The sequence below is a fragment of the Pezoporus flaviventris genome, unplaced genomic scaffold, assembly GCF_033815535.1.
Source record: "Pezoporus flaviventris isolate CSIRO_AGI_PZ_B2104156 unplaced genomic scaffold, CSIRO_AGI_Pfla_v1 ptg000002l, whole genome shotgun sequence".
Taxonomy (NCBI): domain Eukaryota; kingdom Metazoa; phylum Chordata; class Aves; order Psittaciformes; family Psittacidae; genus Pezoporus; species Pezoporus flaviventris.
In genome coordinates, this window is record NW_026892550.1 from 43,257,847 (window position 1) to 43,280,149 (window position 22,303).

The 22,303-nt window shown below is 40.4% G+C and overlaps 1 protein-coding gene across 7 annotated transcripts in view; it reads right to left on the bottom strand.

Moving 5' to 3' along the window:
• The window catches only part of TRIM2 (tripartite motif containing 2), an 87,526-nt gene extending 66,354 nt beyond the window's left edge, over positions 1–21,172 (bottom strand). Inside the window, exon 1 of one of the 7 annotated variants that reach the window (XM_061476404.1) lies at positions 20,975–21,172. The gene's annotated coding sequence lies outside the window, so the exon portion shown is untranslated. Of the gene's footprint in view, positions 1–3,708; positions 3,854–19,665; positions 20,083–20,208; positions 20,381–20,810 lie in introns of those variants that run through there. The other 6 variants (XM_061476412.1, XM_061476378.1, XM_061476431.1 and 3 more) reach the window with 6 other exon arrangements.
• Between the last annotated feature and the right edge of the window lie 1,131 nt (positions 21,173–22,303).

Here is a 22,303-nt window from a genome sequence, read left to right on the forward strand (position 1 = left end):
TGGAGGCTGCAGTTAATTTTATACCAGTCCTGTATGTACTCTAAAAAAGGTTGTTTGCAAGGCTGTGCCTTTTCCACGCTATCAAAGCAGCAATACAGAGAGTCTGTTCTGTAAGCCAGTAATTCCAGTAAGAAGAAAGCTTTGGGCTTGGCTATGGAGTCCAAGGGCACATTATCCCAGCATAGGAACAGAGCACAGCCAGTACATGTATCTGTACACCACTGATCCTTGTTTCCTGCAGCATCACTGGCCAGCTGAGAGGCCAGGTCTATCGGGAGGGAGAGAAAAAACAGTGCTCTCGTTTATACAGATTTAAGGCAGCACAGACCTGAACACCATTTAGCCACAGCCAGGAAGGTAGGAAGTGATCCCTTTTGTCTTAACCTGAGTTTTCTATTATATTCCAGGCAGGCCACCCTTCAGAATTGGCCCTGTGGCATATTCCTGGTTGAGAAACTTCCTCTTTCTCTTGGGATGAATTTTGCACATATAACCTCCCTTGCAATCCTTTTCTTTCCTAAGTGCAGCGCTTTCTCCAAGTAACAGCATCAAACTAAAATGCACACGTTAAAAAGAGACCTTCTGCTCTTAATGTATAAGTAAGGTCTGATTATTATAACTCTCCTGCTTTTTCTTCTTTAAGCATACAGGACACACCAGCAGAGCACCAGCTAATAAGTCAAAACCCTGAGAGGGAAAGCACCACTAAAGCCTCCTGCTTTTACTAAGAATTCAAATGCTCAGTGTCGTGAATTACAGCTCCAGTAACTCAAAACTCTTATTAACCTAGAGAGCTGTTCTTTCCTCGAGAGATCACTCAGTTCTGGGAGCTGGTATGACATTCTCAGGGGCAAAGAAGGGGAAACCTAGTAGATCAGATTGAATGTTACAAGCTTTGTAATCTGGTAACTGTAAGTATATTCAGGAATTACTGGTAAGAGGTCAGGGTTTCGGTCAACCCCAAATTGGTACCTTCCATTAACTGCTGAAGAACTGAGCAATAGCTATATTGCAAATATGACTGCAGACTAAAGACTCAGCCACAGGAAAATGTTGGCAAGGGATCCCACAGTCAACATACAGCTACAGAGAACTACACAGCCAGGAGAAGAAAATCAACTGCAGTAAAAGCTCAGCCCTTGGAAGCAGATCTTAATTCTATTTCCAGCTTTCTTGCAGATTTCATTTGCCTCTTTTGTAGTTTGAGGATGATATGCTTATCTGCTTCTCAGCCTATCTGAAGGCTCAGTTAATGAGTATTAGAAAATCATTTTGTTTTCACAAACTGCCAACCATCTCAGAATCAGAAAGTACGATTATAGCATATGCAGTTCAGAGCAGTCAGGTTTTTTTTCTGAAGGATGTTGATTCAGAGCCCTGTGAATCCATCTTGAAAATTATCTCTCTGGGAGGAAGACAAATCAATTTTAATCTTCTGCCTGTTTACTCTAATGTAAATCAAACAGGCACGGTCTGCCCCTACAGAGCAAGCCATGTTGTGCTGAGCTCGTGATGCACAAGGGAGTTCTTTCTTTAGTCAAGAGAGAGACAATGTGGTAAGCATATTGATTACTCCTTACTATGTACTGAGAGAGCACAGCAAAAACTTCTAGGTGTGTATTTATGCCTGATGTGTATCTCATTGCTTCCACTGGTATTTAAGCACTGAGCTCCTGCTTTCTTGGACAAAAAACTATTTCATTCTCATCTTTAACCAGTCAAGGCTTGGTATCTATGTTCTACTTAGAAAGAGTGATTGAAAAGCTCTGGCTTGTGTTCACAGCCTGGCACAGAAGCAGTTTATTGCTGTTATTAGCTTTAGTTCATACACTGCCATGCATGCAGTGTACTGCTGTAGAGGAGGCTCAGTCACAGAGCTAAACTGCAAGTGTTGTGACCCATGTAGTTAAAATGGACTAAGTACAGTAGCTGCCCATAATTTGACCAGTTTTTATTTGAAAGTTCCTGTTTAACTGTCTCTTAGTCACTGCTCCCCACATACAATATCGCTTGACTGGTCCTCTGCAATTCAAGACTCATTGAATGATGCAGTCCTTTAAAAGCATTATAGATGAGTAGGAGAGCTGAGCCAAAGGTCTCCAGACTGCATCAGGGCTGTCTGCAGAAGGTCTGCAGAGCCCCAAAACACAAGCAGCATGACAGGCAAGGGCACAGCCCCCAGGGCATCCCACTATTGGGTATATCCGGAGGGGGCAAGTTAGACAAGCTGGAAAGAAGATGCTTCAGATTTGCTTTTATTTTTTGTCATGACTCAAGGCTAACAAAGACCTGAATGAAATTCAGAAGTAAGATAATTCCTGTGATTTAAAGAGGCATAATGAACACACTTATTTATAGTGATGGCTTCTTTTTATCCCCCAGGTTTCTTGAACTCAAAGTCTGAGCTGAATTTTCTGGGGATCCTGGCACTTTTGGTTCTGGAGAGAGATGAAGTACCCTGGAGAAAGGACCACCGGCAATACTGAAGTGCTGCTATGGTCCCGCATTGGACTTTTCCAGCCATGCCAAAAGAAGGAAGAAATAAATATATTGCTACAGCCTACTCTGCTTGAGGCCTCCCATCCAGTTCTGAGCTCAGAGTGTTTTGGATAAGCAGCCAACTCACGAGGTTTTTCTCTCAGCCAATCTGTACACTGTGAGGTGCACACAGTCATCCCTAGAAATTACTACTTGCATCGTCTGATAGGATTCTGTAAAATAAATTAAAGGAAGAAATAATACAGTACAGAGACCTTAGTAACAGACTGTTGGGTGCTGACACTTATTTTGCTCTATGGTCATGCCAAAGCCACTTCATCTGTCATCTCTTTTATCTTCTTCATTTATAGAAAGATATCTGTAGATGAGCTCCTTAGTTACCACATGAAATCTTGCCACAGACTTGCCAAAAGTTCAGGGCCAGACTAGTTCTGAGATTCTGCATGGTGTCCAGCTCTGAATGGGACATAAAGATTTTCTTTGCTGGTGTAAAGGACAAAAAAACCCATCTGAAAAGTCTGTCAATATTTGCAATGCAGGAATAAGTTGAAGAATACTGTCCAAACATGGAATATTTTATATAAAACTCTGAGCATTAGAAAGGATGTGTTAAAGATGCAAAAACTCAAGCTCGTTCCATCTCTGCAGTTTTTTGCTCTGTGGAGCTGTGAACACTTCCTAAAGGCAGCCAGCAAAAAGGACTGAAATCTCTGAACATGACTTCACTTTTTCTACTGCTAGCCATATGTCTCAAAATATGGCAGTACCTATCAGCATTTGGGGGAGCACTCATTTTATAGTATCCCATTTCTAGCCCTTTCAAACTTTTCTGAACAATGCTACTTATGACCTTGCAAAAAAAAATTCTGTTGTTGGAAATATGGCCAGATGACCAAATACTGGAAATGCAGCTAAAAATGAAAACTAGATGCAAGTTAACTAAAGTCATATAAAGAAAAAAACTTTGACAAGTTTAAATAGGTTATGTCCCTATTAACTTTTTCCCTCTTGCCTCCCAGGAAGGTCTCATTTGAGATTGAAATAGCGTAGTCCTTGTAGTCATGACACTGCATACAAAGTAGCTGCTCTTTTACTTCAGACAGAGGAAAATACTTTAATAGCTGCCTCTCTGAATGACAGCACCTACCTGCCTTGCTAAAACATGCCTTTAGTCTTACGAGAAAAGCCACGAGACAGAAGGCTACTTACTAGTGTTCCATTGAGTCCACGCAGGAGTATCAGAGACTGAAATTCACTGTGCCTCTGATCAGAAGATTTAGCTCCCTGCAGCATTCAGACAGTTGGTCCCATTATAGCCATCAGGCGGCTGAGTTAAAGGGTGGCCTTGCACAAACATAAACAGCTTGTCAGCACAAGCCAAAGAGGCGGGCCTGCCCTGCCAGCCACAATGTGAGCCAATGATTAGCTTCTTCGCATTCTGGGTGTTCAAGATATTGTGTTTCATTCTTAAGTAGAGGAACAAGAAGGACTGACTGGGAAGGGCTGGTGCTTGACGGTTTACTGCTGGGCAGTGAAATGCTTAAGGTGGAAAGAAAAAAATACTCAGTAAGTCACTTTAGGAAAAGCACATATTTGCAGTGTAGTCATACAAACACTTTTAGAATGCCCAGAGGCATCCCCAGTGCATTGTTCCATTTAGGTCAACCAATCAATCAAACAAAACCCCTGTGAATAAGTTTAGCCCATATTCACTGTAAAGAAGTTTCACTTGCAAAGTCTGTGATTTTTCTTATTCTTCTCCTTCCCAACGTACTGTCACAAACATCTTACCCTGACCTTCTTAACCTGACCCCCCCAATCTTCACTGATCCTCCTATGATTGTTTCTCTTCATCTCCATCTTAACCACTTGTTCTTTTGGTCCTGATCTCCCCCTAAGAGCATGATCACAATATAAGCACCTTATGGTAAGGTTCTGTGAGACAATCAAGCTCATCTAGCAACTTACTACTGTCAAAAGTGTAAGTGTTGAGACCCCACTCTCTTCAGCACCACACCATGTCCCCCGTCTGTCTGTCCCCTCCCATCATTTCAAGGAAAGGATATACAACACAGAAGCAAGTATTTCTCTGCCAGTTTAGTGATCTTAAAGAGACAAAAGAGGTATTACATGGAGTGAATACTCCCTGAAATTTAAGCTCCTTCTGATCTTGCCTCATTCATCTATGATCCCACCTGTCTCCCCAAGTTCCTCTCTCCTTTGTTGTCTGAACTGAATTGTTCCTAGTTAATTGAATACCTTGTTTACAGCTGCTGATCCCATTTCATTACAGCTCTGTCCTACTTTCTTGTGCCTCTAGTTTGGCTGTGAGGCCTGTCTGCCACCAAAATCAGTCTCAACAGGTCTCTTATAGTAACTCCCTGTGTAATATCATGTTTTGTACTTCAGCCTCGGCCTCTTTGAGACTTTTCTGCTTTGGGAATAATTAAAATTGTCCATAAAAACCATGTCATCTTTTTGGCTTTCACTTTTTTTTGTCTCTGACCTTTCTGATTAATTCTTTGCCTACCTCTTCCTCTCTCACACTCCCCAAGGCACCCTACTTCTTGTTATATTCTATCCAGCTTTTATTATTTGCTTGTGCAGGCTCCTGTACCACTTTTATGTCAATGATTTATAAGCATGCATTTTTATTTTTCAGCTTTCTGCCTTTCTCCAATCCCGTATTTTACCCTATGTTTTAGGTATTATGTATTAAATGCCTTGACAGCTCCTAATTTTAAGATGCTTTTCTGGGAGGCAAATAAAGCAATCCAATCACACCACATTCATTACTGCATTACTTGGCACGAGTCATTTCCCCATGCTCTGCTTTGGTAAAGGAGCTGAGCCCTCCGCAGAAGCAGATGCTGAAGTTAGCACCTCGTTCAGATGGGCAGGCATATCACAGCTCTCAGTCTTTTGCTGACAGGCTGCACAGAAGTTCTGGCACATATTGCTGCATCACAATGTGCTGGGGTCACATTTGCAAGCTTTTCTTCACAATGAGACATACTAGGCACCTTCTTCAATGATATCTGACATGCTGGTGCATTGCATGGCTCCTTCAGCTGCCACCCAAGCATATAACCTACACCGCTCATACTTTCACTCAGATTTTCTGCTTTGTTAACCCTATGGTATCCACATGAACAACACCATTTTACCAGAGCTCTCCTCTAGTATTTTTTAATATGTAAATTTGTGCCCAGATCCACCATGTGATCATAGTATTTGATTACTTTAATTATTCTAATTACTAAGCCTAGATCTTATTCCCAATGCACCTACACTGTTCTACACAGAAAATTCAGCACCTGAGGTTGTCTTTTGTTCCATATCCCAGCCATACTGCCTACATTCCCATGAAAGCCATGCTTTCTTGTCCTGAGCTTCAAGGCCTTTTCAGAGACTCTTTTTTCTTACTGATCTGCTCCCAAAGCTCCCTTCATCACAAGGCCTGTCTTCTCAGCCTCCTCTCTTCCTACAAAGCTCTCTTTTGGGGGTTTTGTTCTTTTTTTTTTTACCTTGTTCTCTATGTAGAGAATGCTTGCTTCATCAAATCAAGTTATCTATTCTTCTTTCTTTTCTACAATCCACATGTCAGAAAATAAGGAATGAACGTATCAGAATGATAGTGAGGAGCAATAAATAGGTGACAAGTCACTCCAGAGAGATATCCCAACTGCATATATAAACGAACATGTGCTAGAAATTTTCTAACTATCAGCCATATAAATGTCAAGCACCTTACGCTGTTAATATTTTTACAGAACAGAAAAGGCATCAAAAGCCATTGATGGATATAGATCAAGTGCCCAAACACTGTACATGAGATTGTGAAAAGCCTGCTATGAAAAGACTGACTGTAGATGCACAGGAGAAAACAAGCTAGCTATTTCACCTCTGATTCCCATGGCAATTTATTTAAGATGCTAATTCAGTGTAGGCACAAATGAAGAAACAAAAGAGAGAGCAAGAATGAGCTGATTTAGTGGACTATGTTGAAAAGGCACACTTCAGACAAAGTCACCCTGGGTATAACTACTGCAGCTCCACTCGTAGAATTATGCCAAGAATGAAGCTGACTCTTTGTCCTTGAGCCTTGCATGGCACAGGAAAATTGTTACCAGCACTGCCAACAGTACCAACCCAGACACCAGCTAAGTGAGAAAGCCAAGCTGATTTAACAGCTTACTTCAACCTAAAGGGTCATCCTGCCCCCTCTCTTCACCACCATTCCCAGCTGCCCAGATCCGCTCCCTCCCTTACACATCTTCCAGTAATGGTCTGGAAGCCCACAGAACAAATTCATCTTGCTGGATGTTTTTCAGACAGGTTAATGATCTGACTCATCTCCCTGCCACGTTAAACAGCACAAGAACCAGTGGAGGGAAGCAGTAAACACATGTGGCTGGAAGCAGAAGAGGGAAAGAGGTGGAGACCAGAATCACCAACCTCTTTTTCATAAGCAGAAAGCTGGCTGTCAGCCCCAGAAGCTATTAGCAATTCTGGGGTAAGACCTAAAACTATGAGCCCCAAAAGCATGCCACTCAAACACAAGGTCCTAAAAGATCCTGTAGCCACTTGTTTGATTTTCAGCATGCACTAAAATGTCTTTTTGAAACGTATTTTCCAAAGGAAAGTGAGATTTTATTTTCATTAAAGGCAAATTTCTGAGAACACAGCAATCATTTGACTTCCTTGGAAAAAAATCTGGATAGGAGGAAGCTTCTGATGAGCAAAATAAGGGTAACATTTAAGTTTTCTACATCCAGAACCATAAAGTATTTGGGTTATGAATCACCAGAACTTCACCTACTCCCTAGGTTTCAGGCTCCATGCAATAATATTTTGATTGCCACCTTATGTATTGCCATCCATGCATCTGGCTTCTTACATTTATTGTTCGTTGGTAAAACTGGGTTTTTTTTTCCTTTCCATTTTTGTGGCTTCAGCCTAGCCTAACTCTGCTCCTCTTCTCAAAACACAGTCCCAGCTGGATGCCATTTTGTCCTCCGCTTCTCCTTTGGGAGCCAACAAGGAACCTCAGGCCTCCTGAGGCTCAGTCTGACTGGTTTGTATCTATGCCTCTGCTGGGAGGAGACCTCTCCTGCTTCTCCAGCAGTAGCCAGAGATGCTGCAGAATGGAGTGGAGCAGGAAGATTTTTGTCATGTTTTACTGGCCTGGTTTCAATTTTAAAGTGGGTCACAAGTTACTCCCAGAAAGCACACAAGCTCAAGCAATGAAAGACTGGGGATGGTGACAAAAGAAGTGAAACTCTGTAGATGAGCTGTTGCATTTTAATTTTTAAAAAGGAAAAAAAAAAAAAAGGCAAGAATGGCAAGGCAGAGACCATGTGCAGATACAGCACACTAACAGAGGGGGCTGCAATCAATGGGAACTTGGGCTTAAGTCCCAGCTCAGGCCATGTGCGTTTTGAACTTTGAGCTTCTGGATCATTTCCTAATTAGAGAGTAAGTAACACACTGTGGGACTATTTAACCCTTTGGTGGTGCCTTATGAGGTGTAGCAAATGCCAGAAAAGACTCTGGGGATGTGTCTAAAAACCCTGGAGGCCACATGTGCCTACAGGAAATATCCCTGTGCTCCACACGGCTTAGTGAAACATCTGCTGTCGGCACCTCACTCTTCATGGCTCTCTACACAGAAAGGTCAGGCTTACAACTGTTCCTTCCTGCACTGCTGAATGACGGCTGGGATCCCACTCCCCACCTGCAATGTGCCAGCTCCCCATGAAGAATCTGCCTCTCTTCAAGGCTTGCCATGTCTCTTCCAAACTCATCAGTAATGCCACACCAAGGATCAGATCAAAGAGAGATACGTGCCTGAACTTAATAGTGTAAATAATGCCATACTGCCTACAGAGACTTGCTTCTCTACTTTACAGGAATGGAAAAGCAGCAGACTATTATAAAACTGTAACTGTAACCAAAAATACAAACATAGCATTAAAAGCTGTATGGAAAGAAAGAAGGAAGGGTTAGATAGCTGATGTACATCAACAGCTGTCCTATTATTTTTATCCTATCACTGATGTTCTAGATAGATCTGGAGTAGTGATTTCATTTCATACACCCTGCTGTAAAGTGCTAATATTATGTCTTACCTATTTCACAGAAGTACTGTGCATATACCTTTACAATGCTTTGAAGCTTTCACTGAAGAACTTTTGGACATAAAAACTGTTCCTACTTTCATTATGGACTTGAGAAATACATCTTTCAAAAGCCAATAAACAGGTTAACTACTTTGGCAGGGTAAGTTTTGTTCAGTATTCCCTGCCACCTCTAAGGTCACTCATGCCAAACATATCAAATACACTAACAAAAGGAGAGGCGCCTCCAAAAATACATGCACCATTGGTAAAGATTAGCTTTGGGGTTGTAGAGCACAGTAAACCTATAAGCTTCAATTCCATTTCTGCAAGTTTTCTCCCTATTTTTCCTTGAGTCCTGCGTCCTGGTAAGAGGTGGTTCACAGGCCTCAATTGCCACAAAGCTTGCAGGAGGCCTTTCAAGTACAAACTACTCTTTGCACATGCCTTTCTTTTGTCATTCAGGTGTAGGCTCTAGCTTCTTGCAGACTAAAAGCCTCAATTTCCCATCTCACCTGGAAGTCTGGTCGTCTGAGAGTTCTTGAGCCTCAAGGTTGTCTAGACTGCACTGTGACAGCAGGGTAGCCAGAAATATCAAAGTTAGGTCTAAAATAGCTGTCTGGTATTTGTGCTGCTGAAGTACTAGAGAACTCAGTCAAGAAGCAAAGCAAATTAGCCTGTCTTGGACACCATGCTGCCATAACTGAGTTTGTATACTCAAGCTGGCTACAAGCTACTTTGAGGTGTTCTATACTACACTACAGGCATTTCACTATTAAATTCTGTGAATGAATCTAGACACAACATTTACATAACGTTTAAATTCCACTGCTGCTCAGTGATTCATGAACTTCTTGTGGGATTTCTCAAACAGTGCTGAAACACCCCTCAGCTATGATTAGCTTTAGAGTTCACAAAAATATTTCAGAAGGACAAATGTTTTAGCTTTGAAGCAGACCTACATTCAGAGTGTCAGCTACTTCCACAAAGAGCCACTGATACCAACAGCACACACTCCACCCTAATTTCAAATTACAATATGACTCGTCTCCAAGGAGCCCTTTTCTAGATAACAGTAAAACATTTCCAGCAGTATCTCCGGAACAGTCAAATTGGTATGAAAAAAAGATACTATCTCCCTTACTAGGTACGGCCTTTGCAATGTGGGCTTGTTCACAAGGAAAAAGCTTCCCCAGTTCCTCACACTTCCCTGTGCTGCTGAGATGGCCCTGCTCACACAGACGAACTCAAGGGAGGTATTCAAAAGAACTCTTTTGTGAAGAACTTGCTGTCGGAAAACAAATAGATATGATTAATTAGAAGACTGCCTGCAAGATAACAGCGCCTCATGCTCCCATTATAAACCCTATTCATCTTGAACTCAGCGGTAAATATCCCACTTGCTTCCTTGGCACAGAATTAAACCTCTGCATCAGCAAGAGCAAAGGATGCTCAGAGACCAGGAGGTATTTGCTCATCACAGGAAAAATGCTCAGATTAGCAACGCAGTGACCTTGGTTCAAAGAAAGCACTTTAATATGTGCCTTCCTTCTAAGCATATGAGAACTCCCGCTGATTTCACTGTCACATCAATGAGGTCAGCCATGGATTTATCCAGGAACTAAAAAGAATTAACTCCCTTCACACACACTTACCCTGAATAATGGCCAGAGTGGTCTGTGCTTCAGGCTGCAGATGTGACTTGCCACTCCTCACTCCCAATGCAGATCAGCAGTTTACCTCTCCTTGAATGAGATTACCCCTGCATTTTATGTCTGCCTACTTGCTGAATTCGAGTGAAGGGGATACCAAGACAAATGCTATACCCAGCTTACTTCTATACTCCCTTTCCACCCAGCATGCCTAGAGAAAGTGTGCTAGTTATCCAGCATGCGGAAACACTTAAATGATTTAAACACTTGAAATGGAACTGCAGAGGCACAACAGAGGTCAGAATCATTCACTTGAAAGAACAAATGCTTTTAAAAGATGGCAATGTGTACTTATAGAGGCCTACAAGCAAACACAACAGTCCGAGTTTTCAGTATCCTTATATAACAGGCTAGTAAGTGGGAATTCTGATGAATCCCAGATGTTCTCATGTCAGGTTCCTGGTGATTACACATTCCCCTATAAAAACAGGGCCACACTAGTTCTCAAGCAAAGCTCTGTTATGGTGATATTCTGAACAGTAGGAAAGGGAAGAAGACCTTAATATCAAAAGACATTACAAACTTCAGCGGTGCAGGAGAACCCAATTAAAATATAAAAGTCCCCTGACCCAAGGAGCATACGGCTAAAGCTGCCATGTACTCAGAACAACCACCCCCATGTCTGGATTTAATTATGTCATGCCATTTTATAGCAGCCTAAGAAAACTGAACTGGGATCAAAATAATCCCAAAGTAATTCTTCAGTCTAGTACACATATAGGATCCTGGGTAAAAATGGTTACGGACAGTAGCAGCAGACTGAGCATGCAAAGATTCTTAATAATGGCAAGAACAGCAAACAAGTCTATAGACAAATGGCTCACTGCAGAGTGAAAACACCAAGGCTATCACAAATTTCTGTCTGGTCTACAGACTTCAAGCAAAAAACTAATGCATACCGAAAGAACTGAGTTCTTTTCAATATGCTCTTATTGATTTGAAAAGAAAATTAATTCATGGCATGCTAAAATGTTTCAGAAATATGTATTTTGTTATGAGTTCTGCATGTACTTAAATTCTCCATGAGAAAATATTTGCATGAGATTTGTATAGCAACTATAAGGGGGAAAAATCTACATAAGAACATACTCGTAATTAATATGGAAGGATAAAGGACATGGCTGAGAATTAAACATGACATTTAATTTTGTATTTAATCGGAATCTAAAATCAACTACATTGTATAGTTCTATTTGCAAACAAAATGCCTGGATAGATTTCTTGCAAATATTAACTTTGTTGCAGTCTTTTGAAATATTACACAGCCAACAAAGAAGTGTGGGGATACTGTATAATCTATCTCAAGCAAATAAATAAAGAAAAATGTATACACAAAAGCAACACCACTGCTATATAAATCAGTAGAGGTTTTCTGAAGACCTTTGACAGAATGAAATAAATGTTAATTTCTATAACCTGGATCCAGTATCACTATACTTTTATAGTAATATGAAATCAGTTCCATCCCAGTTTGCTTTTCGTGCTTTTAATTGCCATTTAAAAAACAAAACAAAACCAACACATTTCTTTCAGCTTTCAGTCTTGCTATTGCTCTAAAAGTAGTGAATATGACAACTTACTCCTTGAGCAAAGGCTCCCTGATTTCTGTTAAAACAGTCACAGATGCTTGACTGCAGCCCAGTGCTCTACCAGAGCCTCTGTGTTGACCCTTCCTACAACATGGATTAAATTATAGCTTGAATCCTGTGATTCTATTTGCATGCAAGGAACAAAATCCGTTGTGAAGCAATATTGCATAGTACCCAGTATCTGGATGAAAAGCAGGCCTTGAAAATTTCTGTGCATTCACTTGTGCTTTTCTGCATGCTTGTCAAGATCAGCAATATGCCATGTTTAAAGGAGGCTTTGAAAGGATTGTTGTTTGCTCTTGGCTGCTTTCTGACTGGAGCTGAAAAAGACCTCAGAGAATGAGGCAATGATAATTACAATATAATTGCTAAAATTAAGCAATTGCTTGGATTAATGCAGTAATTTCTAAGCCATATTTCCTGGACATTTTAAGGAGAGGTTAGAAACAGTAAAAAGCACAGGTCAGCCAGAAAGGAAGCTTATTTTACAGTCAATCCCACTGGAATCCCTAGATATGATAATACCTAAAACAAAATACATGTGAACCCCTTGATATTCCAGAAGGTTCAAGAGCAGTAATGTGTACAATTCAGAACAACAGGACACAGGCTCTCTGTAAAGGAAATATTTTGAGATTCAAAAATCTGTTTAACTTTTGAATGAGGGAAAAGGTTAAATTTTCCCAGCAGCATTTCAAAAAAATGAAGCTGAAGATGTACGGACCAGTCTTTTTGTCTTTCACTTGCGTCCTCACCTACAGTAATTTCAGCCTCTACAACAAGCTCCAGTATATCTATCTTCTTAAATGGGAAAGAACACACAGAGATATTTAATACCATCCTCAACAGAATTAATTACCATTCAGAGTTTTTCTAAGAAATCTTGTTACAGCTATGGTTTTAGGAACCTTCTTGCTATATGGAGGTAACTGAATGCCATGAGGTCTGCCCAAAGATGCATTTTGGTGTCAATTGTGCATTTTTAGTGCATTTTGGTAACACCATCTGTATACATGGTAATTTCATATGTCTCCATTAAGTGACCCTGCCTTCAGCAGTTAATAGGCTGACAGTCTTATGGTTCAGATGATATTTTTTGTGCTAGATATTTGCATCATTAAAAATAATCAGCCAAAATCATTGAGTTAGTTGAGAACAAGACAAAAATCAGATTGCTTTGCAGGATAAAAATTCCAGTGCTTTTATTTGGGAACCATTACAATCCTCCGCTCTGCAGTAGGAGCCTGAACAGTAACAATAAGGAAAGGCTTTATTCCAGAAAATGTCTTTCTTAAAATCACATGGATATGTACACTAACTTCATTGTGTCCTGATGCATACCCATGTGGGAGATAAATTTTTTATGTGATATAGGTACCTTTCTTTTTTCTTATATTTAGTCTTATTATTTGACACTCATTAACAGAATTACAGAATCACAGAACCACAGAATGGTTCAGAGGGAAAGGATCCTCTGGAGTTATCCATCCCCCACTGCTGAAGCATGGCCACCTAGAGCCAGTTGCCCAGCACCATGTTTAGTCAAGTTTTAAGTATCTCCAAGGACAGAGATTTCACAACCTCACAACCTCTCTGGGCAACCTCTGCAATTGCTCAGTCACTCTCACAGTTAAAAACTGTTTCCTGATATTTAGATGGCACCTCTTGTGTTTCAGTTTGTGCCCATTACCTCTGGTCCTTCACTGGGCATCACTGAAAAGGGTCTGGCTCCATCTTCTTTACCCAACCTCCCCTTCAGGTATTCGTACACATTGATGAGATTCTCTGTGAGCTTTCTTTTCTCCAGGCTAAATGGTCCCAGGTCTCTCAGCCCTTCTTTACAGGAGAGATCCTCCAGTCCATCATTTTCATGGTCCTTTGCTAGACTCTCCAATGTGCCCATCTCTCTCATATACTGGGGAGCCCAAAACTGGACCCAGCACTGCACCTGTGGCCTCACCATTGCTGAGTGGAAGGGAAGGATCACCTCCCTCCACCTGTGGGCAATACCTCTACTAATGCAGCCCATGGTACCACTCACCTTCTTTGCTGCAAGAGTACTCATATTTGAAGAAAGCCTGCTTTGGGATGCTAGTTTTTGATGCCAATGAAAGACTTCGTCCTCATTGTAAAAACAATTAATGGGTCAAGTTATATATAACAAGAAGAATAAAAGAATAACACACACCTGGATTTGGGCGCAAATTTTTTGGTCAAAGAGAATGGAAGAAATTAGGTGAGACCAAACAAGACACATACTTCCTTTGTGAAAAGTATTTTCTTCTTCGTTTATAAGTCTGATTTGTCCTTTCTCATGTAGCAAGCCTCAATCAACAATTACAGAGAGAAGAGTGATAACATGTGAACAGATAAAACAAGAAACCCCATTTAGATAGATAATTTGTTCCAAGAAATAAAATTAAAAAAAAAATTTAAAAAAAATCAAATACTCTGTAAAGTCCTCCAGAGATATCAGTACTGCAGCCAAATTTACATAGAGGGTTGCACCAGAGGTAGCCTTAAGTATAAACCTTGCAGCAGACAAAGATATTAAGCAATACACATCAAATCCAGTTCAACAAAAGAGGACAGATTAAATTCACAGGGCACTAGATGAACTTCTCTGGCATGAAGTATTCCCATAGGCAGCTCTCTTAGAAGATAGCAACTTTACATATTGTCCTGCAAAAATTCCTCCACATGAAATACTGCTCTTTTTACTGCATATTGTGCTAACACAATTTCCTCACTGTCAGGGCTGTGCCTTCCCTATTTGCAGCTATGTTAGCCAGCTCAAGACCTCATAGTGGCCAAGAATTGTACTTTGCAGGTGAGTAATAGTGGAAGGGCTTTACCCAGACAGAGCCAGTGGACTCTGTTCTGTGAATGAAGCTAAGTGAATGGAAAAGACTCCCCTATCACTGTATTTCTCCAAGTTGGCTCTTAGTGGGATCATACTTTGTCTATAGCAAATAAAATGGCCAACAATTGTTAGTGGCAACAATTAAGCCATTCATCATGCCTTTTGGAAAATGATGGAGTTTCTTGTACCATCCACATCCCAGCTGCACTCTTTATCAATTCCTCCGTCATGGAAGTTGTGCTATTTCAGCATCTGCTCTGAATCAGTAGATAAACAAACCACTGTGGACTTCTTTGTACACATACACAATGACAGACGATTCTGTAAAGAGACAGCAATCCACTGACCCAGAGAATTGCACTGTGAGTTGATAGGCAGCCCTACACCTACTTTTAATCGCCATACCTGATTAAACCAATCAGTTGAAGGTCTCTCTTGAGCTCCCTTTATAAACACCTTTATTTAGATAGATTACCTGAAGCACAGATGATGACATAGTAATGTTGTGGCACTTCTTGCTCTGGCAACACCCAAACTTTCCCCACTGTCAGAGGGGAAGCATATTTACTGGAAAAGACTTTCCAGACAACAAGGTCAGAGTAGTGTGGGGATCTCTGCGGCTGGAGGATCTAAGCAATCATTTTGCAGTTTCTCCATAAATCAGGGCTACATAACACCAGCTCTGATTTCTCCTAGGGCTAGCTGGCTGAGGATCAGTGAGTATCAAAGAGCTTTCTTCTTTCTGCCCTCCAGAGCACTTGCAATAAGGTGAGGTCCCCTCTGTGTCTAACTGTCCTCACATTTTCAAGAATAAAGCAAAGCAAAACCTTTCAGAAGATATTTTAAGGAGAGAACCATTTTTTAAAAGCATTGCCCTAAGCCAATGATGTGGTCTTCTGTTGCCCCAAAGGGGTAAACTCATATTTCCATAGAAATAAATATAAGTGTTTTGCATAGTAGTCCTCCCTTACCTACACTCTGTGATGCTGACCAAGAAATGAGCATTTCTGGAAAAAGAAATTAGCTGTGACTATTATTTCATGAACAATCAAGGTCAAAAACAAAGGAAGCCATCATGAGTCTCCTAATCATTACAATGAATAATTACTTTTCCCATCAATAATTACTGATTGCTAGAACACCTCTGAAGTCCATAGCATGGTACTCATTATAAGCACTATAGAAAGCTACCCATATTACAGGTTCACTCTGTTAACTCTCAATATGCTCTTAAAAAAAAGCTGAACAAATTATCTCATTCTCATTTTAAATTGCACAATCTTGATCTCATAGAGAAAAAGAGCATGCTGGCTATCACTCCTGTAGGAACACTGACAGTTGGAAACTCTTTCAGGGTAAAATTTTGCCATGAGAATATGCAGTATGAGTTAGATTCACTTTTAGGATGGCTACATCTTGGCCCAAGGTTAATGTCTGTATTGTTCTGGAACTCCAAACATGCTAAAATAATTTGGGTGTTAGTTGATCTAATTCTTTGATCAGTTTTCAGCCTCACTGCTTTACTTTTACATAGCAATTACCTAATGCCTCAGCATTAACTGATGGCTAATTTAAAATCAGTCTGAGGACTACAAATACTGCAACAAAGCTGTAACAATCTATGGATTCAGGTTATGTTAGTAGTGCAACACTCAGAATGTCAAAGGAGTCAATGTCCTGTATGTCCAAAAACCTAGCCCTGCCACCTTGGAGGAAGTACTCCGCATTCTGCCAAGAAAGAGCCAAAGGCATATATTCCAGTGAAGCTATTTTCATCCAGAGATGAATGGAAGCTGGTTCATTACAATGTATTCAACAGAGGTAGCTCATGGTATGTAGGCTCTCTCAGTTCTCAAAAAGACCCCTTGCATGAACTAATTCCCACTGAATTGAAGAGGAGGAGGGGACAGAAGAAGTATTTAACTTTTTTGAATACTTTCCTAGGTATCTAAAGGGGTCTCAAAAGAACTGAAGCCTTTAAATTAAGGATACCCATCTTTCTAAATGACAAACAAGCTCTGATGATTTGGTTATTTCTGATTTACTGCCTTTAAAATTAGGTCATTACTTTCAGGAATGCTTTGAACTACATGAATGATAGGAGAGGATTTTAGAATGTTCTTAACAATAATCCGTACCACTCCTCAGGATAAATTATTTTGCCTTTGACCTTCTAGCTTACCCATTTGGGAATCATAGTATTGTCTCATAAAAAAAAGAGGTACCTGTCTTAATATTCCTGAACTAATGAGTTCTGCAAAATCCTCTCAAAGTACTAGCTAACCAGATTGATAAACTACTGCTTTATCCATCCAGATCAAGCTGGATTTATGATTGATTGCATGCATGCAAATAATCCTTCAGACTCTTTCATTCATTGTTCTCTGTATGGAAAAACGAAAAACGGGGAAAAAAGACATTTGATGAATACAATAGCCCTTCACGTTTGGCAGCTTGCATTCACTTAGATTCTTTCAACTGCTTTATGGAAGGGACAACAGTGATGTTATCAGAATATATTTAAATTTTGGTTGACACCAATGCCTGCTGTTAGTGCTAAATATGTCACCACAGTTACACAAGTTGCAGTGTCAATGCAAAAAAAAATTACTATTGCAAAGCACAATTTCAAACTGAAATTAAAAAACCCTGGGAAATCCAATGCATTGTGTCTTTCCAACTGCAGCTTGGGCCTCTGGGATCCTTTAGCTTTTTTATTCTTGCATATGCAACTAGGTATATGACCTCATAATAAAATCAGAGCTTAGAAACCATAGTGGCTTGCACAATAGAAATTTCCAGAAAGAACAACTGTGAAATTTTTCCAAGTTTTGTCAGTGACAATGCTCAGTTAAGTTATAGCTTATTTTCCTATGTTACAGTCTTGCTTCATGAAGGATGATCTGAAGAGTGTATGAAGTGAATAAATGAAATACCTTCAGAATGGAATAGTCTATTACAGTATGGCTTTGTAAACTGTAGAGTTGTTTTGACTGATTTCAGATGGCAGATTCAGTCCTAGTTTATGGGTATAAAAATACCACATACCTTACACCACACTGTTCAAAAATGTGATGTTAAATGTACTTGTTAGATGGGCAGAGAGATGGGAAAAATTGGGCTTATAGAAAATACAGATAGACTCTTATCGCACACTATGATCCCTGCTGTTCACCTGCTTGAATCACAGTACATGACCCATGATGAGTCAATTACTGTCTGATGGTTGTGTGTCATGTCAATAATTAACATTGAAATTTACATCCTGTAAATAACTGCAGGTAAACATGCTTCATTAAACTTAATAATTAACATTATTGCCTTAGTAATTAATTTTATCAAGAGTCTTATTAACTTAGTAATTGACAATAGTGTCTTCTTGATTTGGTGGCCCACAACTATTTTGTAATTATAGTCATGCTTTGGTCAGTTGAGATAATTTCAGTTAACATACTTCATTAACTTAATAGCTAAACATTAACAGCCTAAGGGAGATACTCCAAGTGAATCAGTAAGACAGTTTTAAAATAAGGTCACAGTAAGTGTATTTTATTTTCTTATTTCAATTCCATGGAATTTCAAGCCCATGTCTAGTCTGCCTAGGCAAACTCTGGTATCCTGGTGACCAATTCAGTTATAACATATTACTACTGGCATCTGTATTCTGAATTCAGATAAAATGCCAAAACAAGAAAGGTGGTCAACTTTTTGCTTTGTTTTAATATAGCTTGTAAGCAATCTGGGCCACGGATGACCTTCTGTCTCTATACACTACCTAGATCAGCGATCTTCCAATAAAAGTGTCCCTAGAAGCTACAGCAATAGCAATTTCTCTACATTTTGGAGACTTAGGCAGGGGTTTTCAATGTTTAATCCAGGCAAGCAGTGGATTAACTGCCTTCAGCTGAAAGCCTGCCAGCTGACAGTCCTTCCCCACACACATGGCATTTGATGTCTGCCATTTTAATATTTTGACATTTTTGTGAGAGACATTATCCTGAAAGGTCACCACTTGTCTCAGCAGTTGGCTGGCTGCCACTCAGCCTTGGGAAACTTAGTTCCACAGCTGTCATCAAAAAAATGACCATTTTCACAGCTAAGTTTCAGGGACGCTATGAATTTCTGACTGTGTATGAGGAGAAAAGGAGACAAGAGGAAGGAAAGAGAATCTCCAAAATCACCTTTCACTTGCTACAATGAAGGCAGGCATTTCTACATATAAATCTGTAAGGCTGAAATATTGCAGCTTATAAACAACAGATTGACCAAACAGACCTGTGTTATAAAAGCATTATCAGGGGTTATACCATTAATATCTTTAGCTGTCTATGTGTAGCAAACCACACAACATATACAGTCTCCCCGCAGTCATTTAATGGCAGTCACCTGTTAACTGTGATCATGACATTTTCACATGGTTCATAAAAGGCTTACAGTACCACAGTGGTCCCTAAGAAATGAAAAGATCTGTAAATAAAGAAATGCGATATGGCAACACAAACTGGCTACAGCCTGCACTTCTTGTGCAATTAATCTGACATTTCTACTTGGTACTGATCACAGGCTGGTTTCAATAAGCAGATTTCATTCACAGCACAGTAAGAATTCACTAACTATAGACTCAATACGACAATGACACTATAAAAGCTTTCAATTAGAAAGGAGAATAAAAGCCAATACACTGTTCCTTCAGTGCTATGTGACCAAAAAACACTAACAAATACCCATTACCCATTCTTTTCCTTACAGTATCACAACACTGAGAAACCTTCGACTCTGCTTCTTCCCAACCACCTTACTATCCTGCCTTCAGCCACACAGCAGATAAAGATCACCTTCATGTACAGACAAAGTGAGATCGGTGAAAAACATGCATTGCTCACCATGCTATGTTCATCGTCCTTAATCAGGTCAGATGCAGACTTACTGGTGCCCCTTATGATGACTATTTGTGCTTCTGATAATAAGGTATTGTTGAGTTTCTTAATGAGAAGTCCAAGTCTGCATTTATGGATTTTTAAAGAGAAGATTCCAGATGAAAACTACCATGGCAGGTTTCTCTCCCATACGCTCACAAGCCACCTATCACTGCTGAAGTATCTTTCTCACTAATTCTAATATTATCTAATCTAAGCAGAAAAACACCCCTCTAGAAGTCCCTCCTGCACTTGCTTGGCTTCTCTCCTCACAAAGCAGCAAGCATACATCCCAAAAAGCAAACACAACTGCAAACTATTTGCTCCCGAAAGCTTTCATGCATCCTCTCCCCTCAGTAGCTCTTCCACTGAAAGGCAGAACAATACTGCAGAGAAGCTTTCTCTGTCAGGATGTTTTCAGCCTTCGTCTCTCTGCTTTTTCAAGCAGAAGACTGAGGTACAAACCCTAATTAGCAATCTGAAAGCACTACGCAGGCAAAGAATACTTACATTTGCAACTGTATTTGTGATATTTGCGCACTGATCCAGCGACTGGTGATTACAAAGAAGAGAAAGAGCTTTTTGGGCTGCCTTTCAAGCCTCGCAGCAGTGAAAAAAAGGCTGTTATCTGAAAGCTACTCATTTTCTATATGCTGTGCTCTACTTGCTTCCCATGTGCATACAACACAGCTGCCAGATTTAATAACCATGTCAGCCTGCTTTCCCCTTAAAGCAGCAGAGAGATGACAGGATGAAGTAGCCAGTGCGTTAATCTGTAGTTATGGCTGCACTAAGCCTTGAATGACTGTCACGGGTTTATTGCCCTTGAAGGAAAAAATTAAACAAATCAACAGTATCTGTGAAATAAATGTGCAAAGGATTTCAGAAACATTAATCCATACTTGCCTCTGTGACATTATAGAGACATTTCTCCTTTTTTTCCTCAGTTAGTAAATCCTAGGACTTAATTCCTTTTTACTACCTCCTGATCTTTCAGAATACATTTTTCCTAGCAGTGCATGCTTGTACCCCAAAATAACAAAACATTAACTGACAAATCAGTTGAGCATCACTCCTCTCTGGTTCCTTTCTGGATGGAAGGAATTCCATACCTGTCTCTCTTTGCTGTCCTCTTTCAGGAAAAATACAAGTTAATAAAAAAGGGGGAAGAGTCTCCTTTACCATTTAAATTCTCCCACGTGCAGTGGTTCCTACAGCACTGGATTTTAGCATCTGATGTGGTCAGTTCACCACCAAGGTGGAGCATTTGCCGTACCTCCAGCTGCAAAACCAGTTCCATGTGAGGGAAGAGTGGACAGAGTTTATGTGACAAGAGAAGGTGCCAGTGATACAATCAAAAACAGAAAACTGAAAATAAGCCCAGAAATGTTCGGTTGAGTTTGCAACAGTGCGGGGATGCCGCAGAGATCATATGACATCTGTGCGCGTCTTTTTCCTCTCTCTCATTTATATTCCCTCCACTTCCCTCGGAGGCACCTGTCTCAGCGGGGAGTGGTTTCTGTGGAAACTATGGACAGTCAGTTTTCCCCTCGGAGAAAATGTTACTATGGCAACCTTACATAATGTATATGGCCTAGATTCTTCCTTTAAAATAATCCAGCACTGAAATTCTCATTATAAAATTAGAGTGGATTGGGGAGCAGGTGGAGGGAGAGGGGGGGGAATATAGTTATTTAAAAACTGCATTACAGATGCAGGATAAAAAAAAACAAATGGTATTACAAATGAAATGAGAGTGTAGGGGGCACTGTCATTGCATCAGTCACAAAAGACAAAATAATTTGTGAATTCCAGTAAACAAGGTCTATTATTTAGCATGTGTGGTAAGCAAGGCAGAAGGGAAGCATTTACTTGACATCCTTGGTCAATGTAGGAATCAATACTGCATCTTACAGAGTGGGGCTTTTTTCTGTGTGTTTATTCTTCCAGCAACCAGGACTTCACTTACTGATGTAAGCCCAAATTCTGCTTACATCTACCCCATTCAAAACTGAAACATCAAAATCACTTACTCTACATTATGAAATCATGCTACGTTAAAACTCGAGGAAGCTCCTCAAAGGAGCTGCATGAGTCAGTGTGGCATAGCGTGCAGTGGAGCAGAGGCAGAAAAGGCACACTGCTGTTTATACAACTTTCAGCACAGAGGAAACAAGCGTGCCTGCAGCTACAGTGGGGAGGGCAGATCTGTCAGACCATATCGGGCAAGACAGGGAGGTTAGGGCCCCCGTAATGGGACTGGGCAGGGTGAGGGGACTTTGCCTTCTAAGTCAGCAGCTGAAGACCTGCCTGGGTTGGGAATTACATGAAGGGGTAGTCACATCACAGATGTTTTGTGACCCCTGTGAAATGGGTAGGTAGATGTCCCCCTCCCTATCTGCAGCCACCCTTGCAGATGACCCTTTTATTGGAAATATAAATCAAAAGTCAAATGGTTAAGGAGGCAGTTTAACAGCCTGTTTACCTCTACACAAAATCAGTGATTTCAGTTTGAAAAATATTGTTGGGGAAACTTCAGTAAAAACTTGTCTGCAATATCTGTGTTGTGACTCAGTGGATCAAGATCTCTCCTGACCTGCCAGTC